The sequence below is a fragment of the Adiantum capillus-veneris genome, chromosome 30 (genome assembly GCF_014529385.1).
Source record: "Adiantum capillus-veneris isolate H3 chromosome 30, ASM1452938v2, whole genome shotgun sequence".
NCBI lineage: Eukaryota > Viridiplantae > Streptophyta > Polypodiopsida > Polypodiales > Pteridaceae > Adiantum > Adiantum capillus-veneris.
This window is the reverse complement of record NC_140960.1, coordinates 68,554,334-68,568,376: the sequence shown is the minus strand read 5'-3', so window position 1 is coordinate 68,568,376 and position 14,043 is coordinate 68,554,334.

The window sequence follows — 14,043 nt, the reverse complement described above, 5'->3', positions numbered from 1 at the left end:
ATCCCGATAGGTTTAACAATAGTCCCATTGGCCATCTTTACCACTATGTTTGTAGTCCCAAGGTGAGGTCTTCCCATAGTTTCCCATCAATTTTTAGTTACAATGCTAACCTTAGCACCACCATCAAGGATTACCTTCACAATTAATTTCTTGGTAGTGATTGGTATGTTTGCATTGGATTCATTGCCTTCAAAGTAAGTATTGTCCCAACTTGTTAACATGTATTTCAACAACAGAGTTCTCATCTAGGTTGGGTTGTGGATCTAAATGTTCCTCCTCTATTGGCACCTCCCTAGATCCATCCATCTGTGCAAATGGTGGTAGCCCAACTTTCAATTCTCCATTGAGGAAAGCTCAAAGATCTAAGAATAGCTCGGGGTCTCCATATAGTTTAGACATGATGGTGGTTCTGACTTCTCAAGACATGAAATCCATCAATTTGGCAAAATTTAACGACACTTTTTGGGCTTCAGTCGCTTGACATGGGGAAGATGGGATCTCCATTTCTTTGATAGGGTCAGGATATCCCTCTATAAACATTATCTCCAACAAGAAGGGAGTATGCCCACTTCCCAATGACTTAAAGTCACTTTCTTCTCGAATGACACTAGGTATGGCTAGTGGTCTATAGTCTTTGTGAGGTTGATTTTGCGTAGGGAAACTGTGTCTGTAATCAAGATCTACCTAGGTGCTAGCTCTAGATCCCTTTGGGTCTCTTCTACCAAACTCATTAATTGATTGACTCTCTCAATCTCCTGTATAGGGTTTGGGTAAGTTCATATCTTCTTCTTGGGTTTCTTGGATCCTAGCCATTGTGGCTTGTAACATTTAATGGCATAAAAACTTGTGTGTAGCGGAAATTAGCATGAACATAGTGGGCATTTCATTAGAATAGATTCCTAATGAGAATTACAAGAGTGCTTGGGTAGAGAGAGCAACAAAAAGCATAACACCTAGTTAGAGAGCATGAACAATACTTTCAAAAGAGAGAGAAATTAAGGTATTGACAACAGTTGAGGACCGGATTTGCATGGAGCCGGTTCCCCCTCCAAAAGGCTTTGTATTATGGTTTCTCCCATCAAGAGAGACATTGTACAATACAATTCTTTGTGTTCCTTCAAGACTAGCTAGTGCAATGAATATGAAAGCTTCATGCACTAATCAAAACACTTAGCAAACACAACATTATTTATCCCCGGTCTCAGACCCAAGACCTCACACACCTTCGAAGATGTTGAGAGCTAGCAGGGTATAGGAGTAGATTGAGAGGAAGAAGGAGTATCTTACGAGAAAGATGTACATCTCCTCACATAATCACTCGTATTAGCATAGCTTAGCTTAGTAATTAGCATGGTAGAGGAGATGAGCATGCATTGAAGCTTGGCTCTTGGTTGGATTTGCATCCACATGCCAAGAGTGTGTCGATGTAGGCTTCTATCTCACAAGCTTGGAGTAGGTGATGAGCTCTCCATTAAAGCTTGGGAAGAGATAGTCTTCTTTTCTTCACACATGAGATTGTGTGAGTGTGTGTGTGTGATAATGACTTGCAAAAATCAGCCCCCTCTTTCTCTTGGGAGAGCCCTCCTGCTATTTGCTCTTGCTCTACCCTCATTGGACCTCCCCAGGTCAAGCCAATGACTATTAAGAAGCATAAGTGATAGCCTTTTGACATGTGTCCCCCTTTCCCCTTTTGTGAGAGCTTTAGGTAATTTAATAATTCAACTAAAATCTCATTGGACCCCTTTGCCTCCTGGAGAATAGGAATCAGGCAAGCCATTGGGTTGTTGAATGCTCATTCGACCCCTTGGGAGACTGTCCAATAGTCTTCCACAGGACTTAATTCTCATTGGTTCTTTTATTAAGTGTTTTAAAATTAATTAAACTAGATTTACTCTAGCCTAATTCTCATTGGTGGTCCACCTCCAAGGCCATCCAATAGGAATTGGGTACACCTTGTGGGCATCTGGGCTAGGGAGCTGACATGTGTCCCTCATTCCCTTTGTGTAAAGGGAGCTTGTGTGTGTGTGTGTGTGGCTTTCTCTCTCATCCCCTACAAGAAAGGCTCGCCCCCTCCCAAGTAGGGATTGCAAAGACTTTTTTGTACACACACAAAGCATCCAATTCCCTTAAGGTTTGACCTTTGGACACAATCTTTGAATTTTGGAACCTTAGCATTTTGGAAGTCTTAATGGGCTAAACCTTAGGGTCTTTTTAGCCCATTTTTGCACATGGATCTTTTGCAGATGGCCCCCCCTTTTGATCCCTATTTTCCCTCCTTTGGATCCCTACTGTGTCTGCTAGCTTAACCAATATTCTAGCTTTTTCTCCCCTGGCACTTCCCCATATTAAATGATCAGTTTAACATGAGAAAATCATTTAGGAGAATTAGATATTGATTATTATGACATTACCTCTCTCTTGAAATCATAGTCGTCCTCGACTATGGTGTAGAGAAGATAAAGAATATTCATGAGTCCTTTTCTTAGTGGGTAGAGGATCCATATGTTACCCTACGACATCATTCCACAATGGATGACTAGTCCATTTGGCGCTTGAGAGCTTGAGGCTACCGCAATCATGTCTGCACATTAGTCCTATCAGTCTTCCATAGTAGAGTGACAAGCTCTACTTGGTGTTTGGGAGACGTCGTCTCCTCAAACTTGATCTAAGCATGCATACTACTTCATTTTTGTGCACAATACAGAAAAAGAGAGTCTGACAAGACAAAAAAACTTTGTTCATTTTTTAACATTTTGTACATTTGCTTACTCTTGGGAAGCATTGTAAGCATTGACAAGGCTTAGGTTATTCTTTAATTGTATGCCTTGCATCCATCTAGCATCTTCAAAAGGATAATTCTCAAACTTAATAAGATATCGTTGGATAGTCTTACCACCTCTTAATACCTTGTCTTCATGTCGGAGAATGGACTCGGGCTGCAGCACCTCCTCTTGGTCCTCGATCTCCGGTGGGTCTTCAATAGTTGGTTCTTCAGGTGGCTCTCCTTTGTAAGGCTTTAATAGGCTCACATGGAAAGCATTGTGTATGAGCCAATGATTGGGCAACTTGAGTTGATAGGCCATCTCATTGATTGGCCTAAGAATCTGGAAGGGACCATAGTACCTTTTTGCTAGCTTAGCATAGTACTTTTGGTGTCCCGTAGGATTCTTGCCCGTCGTGTGCGTTAATCGAGCCTTGGGAAACTTTAATAAGACCCAATCATTTTCTTTAAAGGCTTGGGCTCTTTTGTGCTTGTTAGCAGCAGCCTTTTGCCTTTGCTGTGAGATAGAGATAGCATCCTTAATATTTTGAAAAGATTCTTGTAGGTCTCGGCTATACTCATCTGCAACGAAGATCTTCCCATGTACCTTAAGTAGCAAGCGACTTTTTGATCTCCCCTCAATTACCTCAAAAGGTGTTTTTCCCGTGGAAGTATGTACAGTGTTATTGTAAGCATACTCCACTAAGGGTAAGTACTTCTCCCATTGGGATCTTTGATCTACTTTCGTTACATAGGCTTTTAGTAGATCGGGAATAGTTAGGTTAGCTATTTCACTTTGGCCATCTGTTTATGGATGATAGGCCGAAGAGAAGTTTAGCGTTGTCCCTAAATTCTCAAAGAGACCCTTCCAGAAATTACTGGTCATTCTAGGATCTCTATCTGACACTATGGACACTGGCAAGCCATGGTACTTGAAAATTTGTGAAAGGAAGAGGGTTGCCATTTGATGGGCTTTGACTGTCTTTTTGACAGGTATAAAATGATCTTGTTTACTGAACCTGTCCACTATCGTCTATATTCCCATATTCCCATGGATAGACTTAGGCAATCCAAAGATAAAATCCATGGATATGCTCTCCCATGGTAAATTAGGGATTGCAAAGGGTTGAAGCAATCCAAGTTGCTTCCCTCTATCAAATTTTGTCTTTTGGCATACCACACATTTGACTCTTGTATGTTCACTTTCATTGTAGGCCAATAGAAATATGTTTCTATTCCCTTTAAGGTAGATTGAATCCCTCTATGCCCCGCATAAGGTGGAGCATGTGATTCATACATTACTTTCTCACGTAGTGAGTTAGTAACACATATTCTATTTCCATAGAGAAGATAACCATCTTGTAAAGTAAATGGTTCTTCTTTCTTCCCTAATGCAAGGGCTGAAATCACATCTCTAAAATCGGGATCAATAGCATACTCATCTATCATTGAAGATAGATAATTGTGAGTTGCTATGGAAACCGCATTCACTCTCGGCCGTCTTGAGAGTGCATCAGCTACTTGATTATGCTTGCTAGCAATGTGAGCAATATGAAAATGAAATTGCAAAAGGAAATTTGCCCACCTCATTTTTTTGTCGGAGAGCTTGGTCTGCATCATGAAGTACTTAAGACTTTGGTGATCCGCTCGCAGAATGAAAGGAGTCCCCAATAAATAGTGCTTCCATGAGTGTAAGGCATGTAGAACTACAAGGAGTTCCTTTTCGTATATGCCTAGAGCTTGCTCAACAGGGTCGATCCTTCGACTCTCATAGCCTATGGTGTGCCCTTCTTGGAGCAAAACAGCTCCAAGGCAATCACCACAAGCATCACATTGGACCTCAAATGGTTTTGAGAGATCCGGTAGTGTAAGCACAGGTTGAGAGATAAAGTTTTCTTTAAGCTTTTCAAAGGCATTGTTCTCCTTAGCAGACCATATATACCTAGCGCTTTTCTTTGTTAGGTCATGTAATGGTCCCGCAATTGGTGAGAACTTTTCTATGAAGCGTCTATAGTATGCACACATACCTATAAAGCTTCTTAGTTCATGAAGATTCCTTGGTTTAGGCCATCCTTTTATTACCTCTAACTTTGATGGATCCATTTGGATGCCATCTTGAGAGATAATGTGACCTAAATACTGAATCTCTTGCAAGAAAAATTCACTTTTCTTTCGATTAACATAAAGTTTATTCTCTCTTAAAACTTGAAATATTACCTGGCGGTGTTCCTTGTGTTCGTCTAATGAATTAGAGTAGATGATAATATCATCAAAGAACACTCCCGTGAAGGTTCGATGAGGCCTGAACAGCTTCTCCATCAAGCGGTTGAATGTGGTTGGTGCATTGGTCAAGCCAAAAGGCATGACAATGTATTCGTAAAGACCAAATGTAGTGCGAAATGTGGTCTTTACAATGTCTTGATCAACTATCCTTATTTGATGATAGCCACTTTTTAGGTCAATCCTACTGAAGTAGGTCGATCCTTGTAGCTTATCAAATAGGTCTTCTACCCGTGGAACGGAAAACCTATTCTTGATAGTGATCCTATTTAGTGCTCTATAGTCGACACACATACGATATGTGTCGTCTTTCTTTTGCACTAATAGCACAGGTGAGCAAAATGGAGATGAGCTAGGCCTAACCATGCCCTTCTCAACTAACTCATGCACTTGTCGCATAATCTCCTCTTGTTGAGCTTGAGAAACTCTATAAGGAGGTTTGTTAGGTGGTGAACTTCTTGGAAGAAGTTCAATTGCATGGTCATCATTACCTCGTTTAGGAGGTAGCTCACAAGGGATGTCGTCAATAAAAACGTCTTGAAACCCCTTGAGAAAATTGGATAACTCTAATTCCTTTTGGATGCTTTTATTTTCTTTTGCTAAAGCATTAGGTTTATTTTGAGAATCTTTAACAAAAATCATGTAGAGCTCTTTATTGAGTTGTTGAAAGCTGGTGTATGTACAATGGAGATAGTGTTACCCATTTCCTTAGCATCTATATACATGTCTTTTTCCCTAAACTTAAAGGAGATTCTCCTTTCAGGGAATTTAACATTGGCAGCCAGGTGATCAAACCATGGTGCCCCTAGGATTACATCCTCATGCTTGAGAGGAGAGATAAAGAAGTCCTCTTTGTCCACATAGCTTTGAACATGAAGCCTCAATTTCCCAATTAAGGGAGTGACTGAAGATTCTTTCTCCTTGAAAGCACTCTCTACAGGCGGGTAGGACATCTCCCATCTCGTAAGCTTGTATGCCTAGCTTGGTGGCCAACTCTATAGATATAAAATTGTGAGTAGAACTAGGGTCAAAGAGAATAAAAGCATCATGTTCTCTTACCTTTCCCCAAGCATGGCATAGAGGAGATCCTTTGTGGTGAGTTTGGTGAGTCTCCTCCTCTTGGATTTCAACCAAGGAAGCTCTAGGAGGATCTTGGCGGTTGTTCTTTTGGGGACAAGCGCGGTACGCATGCCCTTGTTTTTCGCACTTGAAACACCGGTTATCCTTGCGATAATGCTCAAGCTCTTCAGAAGAGAGTTTGTTCTTACCTTTGTAAACTCCATTCTCTTTAGCTTTGTTGGAGTTGCCCTTAGGAGACTTTTGGACATTTTCCTTCCCCTTAGGCTCGTTGGAACTCTTGTTTTCCGTGGGCTTATTATTTCTTTTAGGCCCCGTTTGGAAATTGATTCCAGAGGCCACCATAGTATGGCGTATTACCGCCGATATGGTACGTGGCCTTTGGGAGTTGACATACTCTGCCATTTCTTCAGTTAAGCCCGCACAAAATTGTTGCTTTTGCTCTCCAAAATCCAACTTTTTGAAGACAATGGCTTTGAGTTGTAGGTCCCAAAACTTGTATACATATATGTGGATGGATTCATAGGGAGAGAGTTTTAAGCTTCGCCATCCGGTGAGTACTTTGTCTCTGGCATCGGTGGCCAGAAACTACTTCATAATGGAAGCTCTTAAAGCTTTCCATGTTTGTGGATCTTCAGCGTTGGCTCGTAAGCTAGACCACCATTGTCTGGCAGAATTTTGAAAGTGCATAGCTACATGGCATAGCTTAGAGGACTCCGTGAAGCCCTCATCTCCAAACGCCGCATCAAATTGTTGGATAAAGGCCAAGACTTTGTCCATAGCACCAAAGGTACCATCATAGGTAAGGAAAGAGATGCTCTTCCCTCCATCTTTGAATTTCTTAAGCTTGGACGACCTCTTCCATGCGGCATAGGATTTCCTATGGCCTCTTCTTTTTGATGGTTCAAAGGTTGCACCATCACTTTCTTCAGAAGGTGAAGAATTTGAAGAAGGTGGAGAAGAGGGTGACCTCTTTCTCGCCTTTTTCTTGTCTTGATCTTCGTCGTCTTCACCATCACTTTCATAAGAGGAAGAGGATGAAGAAGATGGAGAAGAGGGTGTCCTCTTTCTCGCCTTTTTCTTCTCTTGCTTTTTATCATCCCTCTTTGAATTATGGTGTGGAGAAGAGTGTGATGGTCTTCTCCGCTTTGGTGGTGATGGAGAGCGTTTAGCCCGCCGTATTCGTGGATCCATCTCCGCCGAGGTGGCGGGAGACTCACTTCTTTCTCGTTCCTTCGGTGGAGGCTCTTGAGTTCTCCTTTGGGAAGGAGATGCATCATCAAGAAGTAAATTCTTGAGCCCTTCATATGGATTTTCTTCTTCTTTCTGAATCGGAGAGAGACCTCTTTTGGGAGTCTCACAAGGAGGCTTCCTAGGTGTTCTCTCGTCATGGTGATGAGTGTTTGGGGGTCGCCCCGATGGACGTCCATAGCATAGCTCTCAAGCATCAACATGTTTATCAATACAGGGGAAGTGACTAGGATGAGGCATGGAAACTCACTAGGTTGTCAATCCTAATGAAGTGAACTCGAAGAGATGCAACTACGAACTCTACAAGTAAATCAAACGCATCACCGCCAAGTAATTTGACTATGTCCTACTACTCAGCTCTACAATCGTCATGCCGGTTTACCATGCAAATCTATTCGGAATCGCACGAAACTTGAAGGGGAGTTTCAGGGGACTATCAGGATCATATCCTATCACTGTCAGCATTCTGGAGAGGTACAACGATCGCGATCGTTCATCCCAAAGTAAAAAAAAACAGCGTACAATTGATCATAATGGGTCGTTTTAGGGTCCCCAAAGCCCCTCCTAGGGTCGAAACGACCTAAAACACGCATATCGATGCTCAAAACAGCGATTTAAGGCCTCAAACACGTAGTTGAAAACCTACACCGAATCTTGAATGATTATACTTGAATGAAAGAGCAAGAAGAGAGGAACAGGATGCAATAATCAAATCTGAATTTGGATTACCGTAGCCGCAATGGCAAAGATTACAAGTTTGAACGAGAAGGAGCTCTCAAACACACGCTGTCTTCTCAGTTCTCCCTTAAAAAGATTATCCAAAACTTACAAAAAATGACCTTTATAGATTAGGTCTTTACAAAATGGCTTGTCTGACCATAAACTTCCAAACTTCTAACTGGCTCTCTAATATACAATTTCTCCCATAAGAATAATCATACATCCTTCGACAAATTCCCGGCTTAGAGATGCTTCATTACAAAAGAATTTTACAATGATTTCTCAAAAAAATGTGATCCTTCTTTGGATAAGGCTGCTTGTTGCTTCGTCTGCCAAACACTCCCCCCTTCCTTATCCTTGCACGCCCTCGTGCATGTTCAGTGCTTTGGCCGTTGAGGTGGCTCTAATGAAGCGAGTGTCCCTGAAAAACTTCTTGTTCGCAAGACGGCTTCTAGGGCTTCTTGATGCTGTCGGAATGGATTTTCTGCTAATGTGTGCTGGTATGCTATGTACCTTGCCTGGACCTCCTTCGCCAAGGGATGGAAAATCCTTGAATCCATTTCGAAGAATCCTGTGACGAAGGCCTCTTCAAATGTCTGCAAGTAGTGTCATGGCAGGTACATTAGCCTGGAGTACATGGACATCAAGATGTGACATGGCGGTGAATCCTGTAGATTCCAGCAGATGCCTCTGTGTCTTTAAACACCTGGATGCAGGTGTACGATCATCTGGGCTATCTTTACTAACATCTGGCACGCCAAATCGGGGACATCCCGCAGAAACGTAACTGTTGAGTTCAGTGTGCTGACCATGTAAGCCACCATAGGGGGTTGTTGCGCTGTCAGAACCGGGTAATGTAGCTTGTGCTGCCTCGACCCCTTCCATGTGGTGAAATATTTCCAAGTGCATCTTCGAGGGACAGGGCAAAATGTAGGATCTATTTGTAGATGTTGAGGAGTGTTGTGGTAATTTGTTAGATCCTGTGGCCTTTTGTCCAACCACTTCTGCCTCCAATGTTTGAGAAACATTTCCCACCAGGTGTGCCAAGTGTTAGTGCCTGATCTGTCAAGGCAGTCAGGGCATTCAGGATATCAACAAGCACCTAAGCTTCTTCCACTGTGAGTGCAATGCCCTCGTAACCCCCTTCTTTGTTTCGTGGCAAGGCAGGCCACATCTTTTCTTTCCACAGTTTTGCTTCATGGCATAGCAGAGGAAACGGGAGGTATTCATGGCCAAATCCTTCCACTTGCTCTTCTGGTTGTAAGTATGCCAGGGCTGCTGACTCCAGTATCTTCTTTTCATAGAGCATATACTCCTTGGCTGGCCCCTCTTGCATGTCCTGAATGCTTTCACTGACTTCATCTCTTATGTCGAGATCGGGCCCTTCAAATTCCTGCTCCTGTTGCCCTTGGTGTGATGTTCCAGGCAAATCTAGCGCTTGTTGTCCAGGCAGCAGTTGCGGTTGAGTCTGGACGTTGTCTGCTTTGATCTGTTGTTGGAAAAGCAGATCTTCTTTTTCCTTTAGCAACGTGTCACCGATCTGTCTCTAAATCTGTAGTTCAATGCTTGCTTGAGCTAGTTGCTTCTCCACTTCTTTTAACTTTAGCTCGTTTACCGTTGTCTTGGCCACCATCCCTGATACGAGCAGTTGTCTTTGAAGCCTTTCTTGCTCTAGCTTTGCTTTTAGCGTTGCTATAGTGTTTACTGCTGTGGCATTGTCAGATGTGGAGACCAATGCCCCAACAGGTTCGTGATTAGCTATTAAAGTTGTCAGAGTGCCCTTGACAGTTCAGTAGGAACTGCTAAGCCTTTGGAATCTTGCACTCTCGTGGGCACGCTCCTCTGTCGCTTTTTGGACTCTTGCCGTCAGTTTTTGGCACTCCTTCTCTTTGGCAATCAGGTCTGTCCTGATGTCCACCAAATCTTTGATCAGAGACTGAGGCTGTTGTCGCTCAAGGTCTCTTTCCTCCGTTGTGCGTTCTAATTGCGTCCTCAGGCTCTCTAGCTCTTCTTGCCGTGATGCTTGCTTTCGTTGGGCTTCATGTACCTGTCTTTCCTTTTCACTCAGCACCACATGTTGACACTGGGATTGCCGTTCTAAATCCCACAGAGTTTGCCTGTAATCAAATCCAACCACTGCTTGGCAGGCTTCTTGGTATCCGATGGATTCTGTAGGTGGTATAACTTCCTTTTGTGAGGTTGAAGGGGGAGGAGTTGGCTGCTTTTTGTTCGATGGAGAAGGGGGAGGAGGAGGAGATTTTGGTGAAGGAGGAGGCGATTTTCTAGGCGAGGGAGGAGGTGATTTCGGCGAGGGAGGAGGCGGTCTTGATTCTTCTTGCACCCGTCTCTTCTTGGAAGTCTCCTCTCCTTGTTGCGAAGCAGATGTTTCCATTTTTCTCTTCTTTAAAATCCTGATTATTCTTTGGCGGGTGAGATCCGCCGCCCGTCGCGCTTCCAGATTTCTATCTCTCTGGATCTTCTTAAGTTGTTCCACCTGATTTTTCTCATCAGCCGCGTCTTTCTCCTTGGTTCCTTCAGTGGACTGCGAAGAAATGTCCACCTCCGCAGCCTTTTGTTCCGCTTCCAACCTTTGCTTCTCAGTCCGTAGGCGAGTTGCATTTTCTATCCTTTCTTGCCTTTCCCTTTCGAGTCTTCTTTTTTGTGCCTATTGCGTTTCAACCGCTCGAGCTTGTCTGTCAACCCGCAATTTGGTTCGTCTTTCTTCGACTCTTTTCTAGGCTTCCGCATATGCTTTTTGCATGTCCGACTGCGGTATTGCACTTCTCTCTCCTCTTTTTCTCTCGAGCGGCTTTGTTGAATCTTCCTCCTCACTTTCCTCAAACTCTGAAGGCACTTTGCCTTTAGAATCTTGAGACTTCCCTTCGTCATCTGTCTCCGTTTTCTCTTCATCACTCGAACTTTTATTGGTGGCTTTTGCTGAGCGCGAGGATGTCGCGCCAGGGGTCGTCCTTACGGAATTTGCAACCAACTTATCTTCTGTATTTTTATTTGTTCCCCTTCGCTTTGACGAATGCCTTCTCATTGTCCAGTGACTTTGTCTTTGCTAGCAAATCGTGTTGCCCAGGGAGGAAATGCAAGGCTTCGTTGATGATTTCCTTCGTGATCTTTACTTTAACCTTTGACCCATCTTTGTCTGTGAGCATTGCCTGCCCATCATATTGTATTGAGCTCATGAGCTCGTGGGACCTCATGTAATCCGTTCCCCATGGCTGTAATCTGAAAATTTTTTCCGAGTGTACAGCTCGCACTGCCTCTATTACCTCCGGCCGTTGGTGGAGATTCCATGTCTCTCGTGGCATGATAGTTGTATGTACCAAGTCACCATCCGCATCCTTAAACTTCGAGATGAATATGTGGGCAGGTATTTGAGCAAGTATTTCATCCGAGATGTGAGCCTTCTCATTTGTGGCGAGCTCCTCCACTTCATATGGTGCTGCTGTCCACTGCCTGTCTTTCTTTGGGCGAGGCATTCTGTGTCAGGAGAATCACAAGCTGTCACGATTTTCCCTTTGCAATCAATCGCATTTAGACTTTTAGTAAAAAACAGTTCAAAAGTTAAAACTGATCATAACTTGAACAAATTTCATCCATTCTTGTCCATATTTCACCAGTGGGACTAGGAAGACTAGAGCTATGACTGATAAAAATCTGAGCCAATTCTGGGTCTGAGGTACACCGATCGCGATCGTAATACAAAGGCCAAATTTGGATTTGATCATATGAGTGGGTTGCTGATAGTTGGAGGGTCAGTTTGGTCCACTCTATGTGTCATTTGAACCACTTTTGAGTTTACAGGTCCCATTTCTGGGTTACAAGGGAGTTTTGGACTAGACTCTGATTTTTTATGAGTTTTTGATGTCCAATTGGCTTGAAACTTGGATGGTGACTTGAACAAGATGTGTACAAGGGATCTGATAGGTTTTGGTCAAATTCTGAAGCTGAGGTACACCGATCGCGATCGGTGTTCTGGGCCTGTTTTTGGTGAAAACTAGATGGTCATGAACTCCTATGCCTGCCTAGCCCACTGATGATTTATTTTCAAGTTTGGACCTAAAATGAGCAATTTAGAGCAATTTTTCATTGTTTGACCATATTTTACTAAGTCTAACCATATTTGGTTTTCTTGATGAATTTTGGTTGGATTCTGGAGTTAGTTGAAGTTAGTTTTAGAGCTCCCACTACTTCCACGATGTTCTGCTACCATCAGCCTACTCCATTGTCTGATTTTGACCTTATCAGGCACTTTATACCCTATCTTAGGAGTTTTTCTAGATTTGTGCATTTTTTAGGCATTTCTTGGATATCCATGTGATGTTTGAGCATCCTTAAATGACCTTTTGGTTTTGGCATTGGCTCGGCTCCAATTCTAGCCTAAACCCGACCTGGTGAGATAGTCTATGGTCACCACAATATACTTCTTACCGCTGGCTAACTCGGCAATGGACCAATAGCATCCAAACTCTACTTTTCAAAGGCATCATGTGCTATGATAGCCCCTTGTTGTTCAGCTACCAATCTTCTTTCACCCATTACTTGGCATTGATGGCAAGTTTTTCACCAATACTACACATCCCGCACAATAGAAGGCCACTAAAACCCACTTCTCAAAATACAAAACAGGACCTGATCCTTACCTTGATGTCCTCTCTCCTCGTGGCACTGCTCCAATACCATACCAATATCCTTCTTGTAAAGGACTCTGTGTAGCACTCCATCTCGACCGTACGTCATAAGATCTTCTCCTACTAGAGTGAACTTTTGAGCTCTCTGAACAATCCTCTAGATTACTATGACGTGTGGATCTTGGATGACAACACCTCCACCTACCTTCTGTGTTACCCTTTTGTAAGCGCCATCAAACCACATAGTGAAGGCACCTACCAAGTCTGGCTCCTCTTTATCTTCCTCTTGCACCACCCTTGGATAAACTGGTAATCGACCTCTTTGTTGACTAGGATATTTGCCAGATGAGATCGACTAGTGTGATCAACCTTGAACTCAAACTCAAACTTGTAGAGCTCTATCACCCACTTGATGATCCGCTTCCCTGGCTTCAAGTGTAGTACCACTTCAGGAAAAACATTATTAGCCGTCAACACATAAAATTTACGAACGATCAAATACACTTTAAACTTCCTGCAAGCAAAGACTAAAGCCATCACGCACTGCTCTGCTTCCGTATAGGTAGCCTCTTTCGGACTTATTACCCTGCTCTCAAAGTAAACACGCTTGTAACTTCTCTCCACCTTTTGTAACAATACTACTCCAATGGCCACCGTACCTACCATCATAGCAATATAGAAGTTGTCCTCTTGGTTAAGAGGGCATACCGTAGGTAGCTGACATAGAATACACTTCACTTTGTCAAATGCTTCTTGAGCTTCATCATCCCATTGAAATCCATGTACCTATTGAGCCCTGTTTTGAAGAGGATAAACATACTGAGACAACATCCAAAAGAAATGTGATAGATACTGTTAGCGACTCGACACACCCAACGGAGGATGATTGCCCAGCGGGATACTAATTCCCTTTGTAATTATTCCTTAATTGAGAAGAAACCGTCATTTCACCTTTGTAAATAGTGGGGCTTGCAGAAGCTTCCAAATTGTATCTCATTTTTTACATTTAGATCGAGTAAATGGTTAAATTGGAATACTAGGGTTTGAGATTGTAAGGTATTTATACCACTTTTGACCTTAGTGCAAAAAAACCTTTTGTCATTTTTTATAAGTTTTGTCTGTGTGAGTTGAGCGTACTCTGTGTACAAGAGAGAGTAAGAGTTTATCTTGATGCTACGCGCACACTAGTGGTTAGAATCAAGTGCGGAGAAGTGCAGCGTGTTGCCCTCGAAGAGAGCTATGCGCAAACACCTATATTGCAGGTGTACGGCCCAGTTTTGCGAGATCGACCCACGAGCTATATCTAGTGAT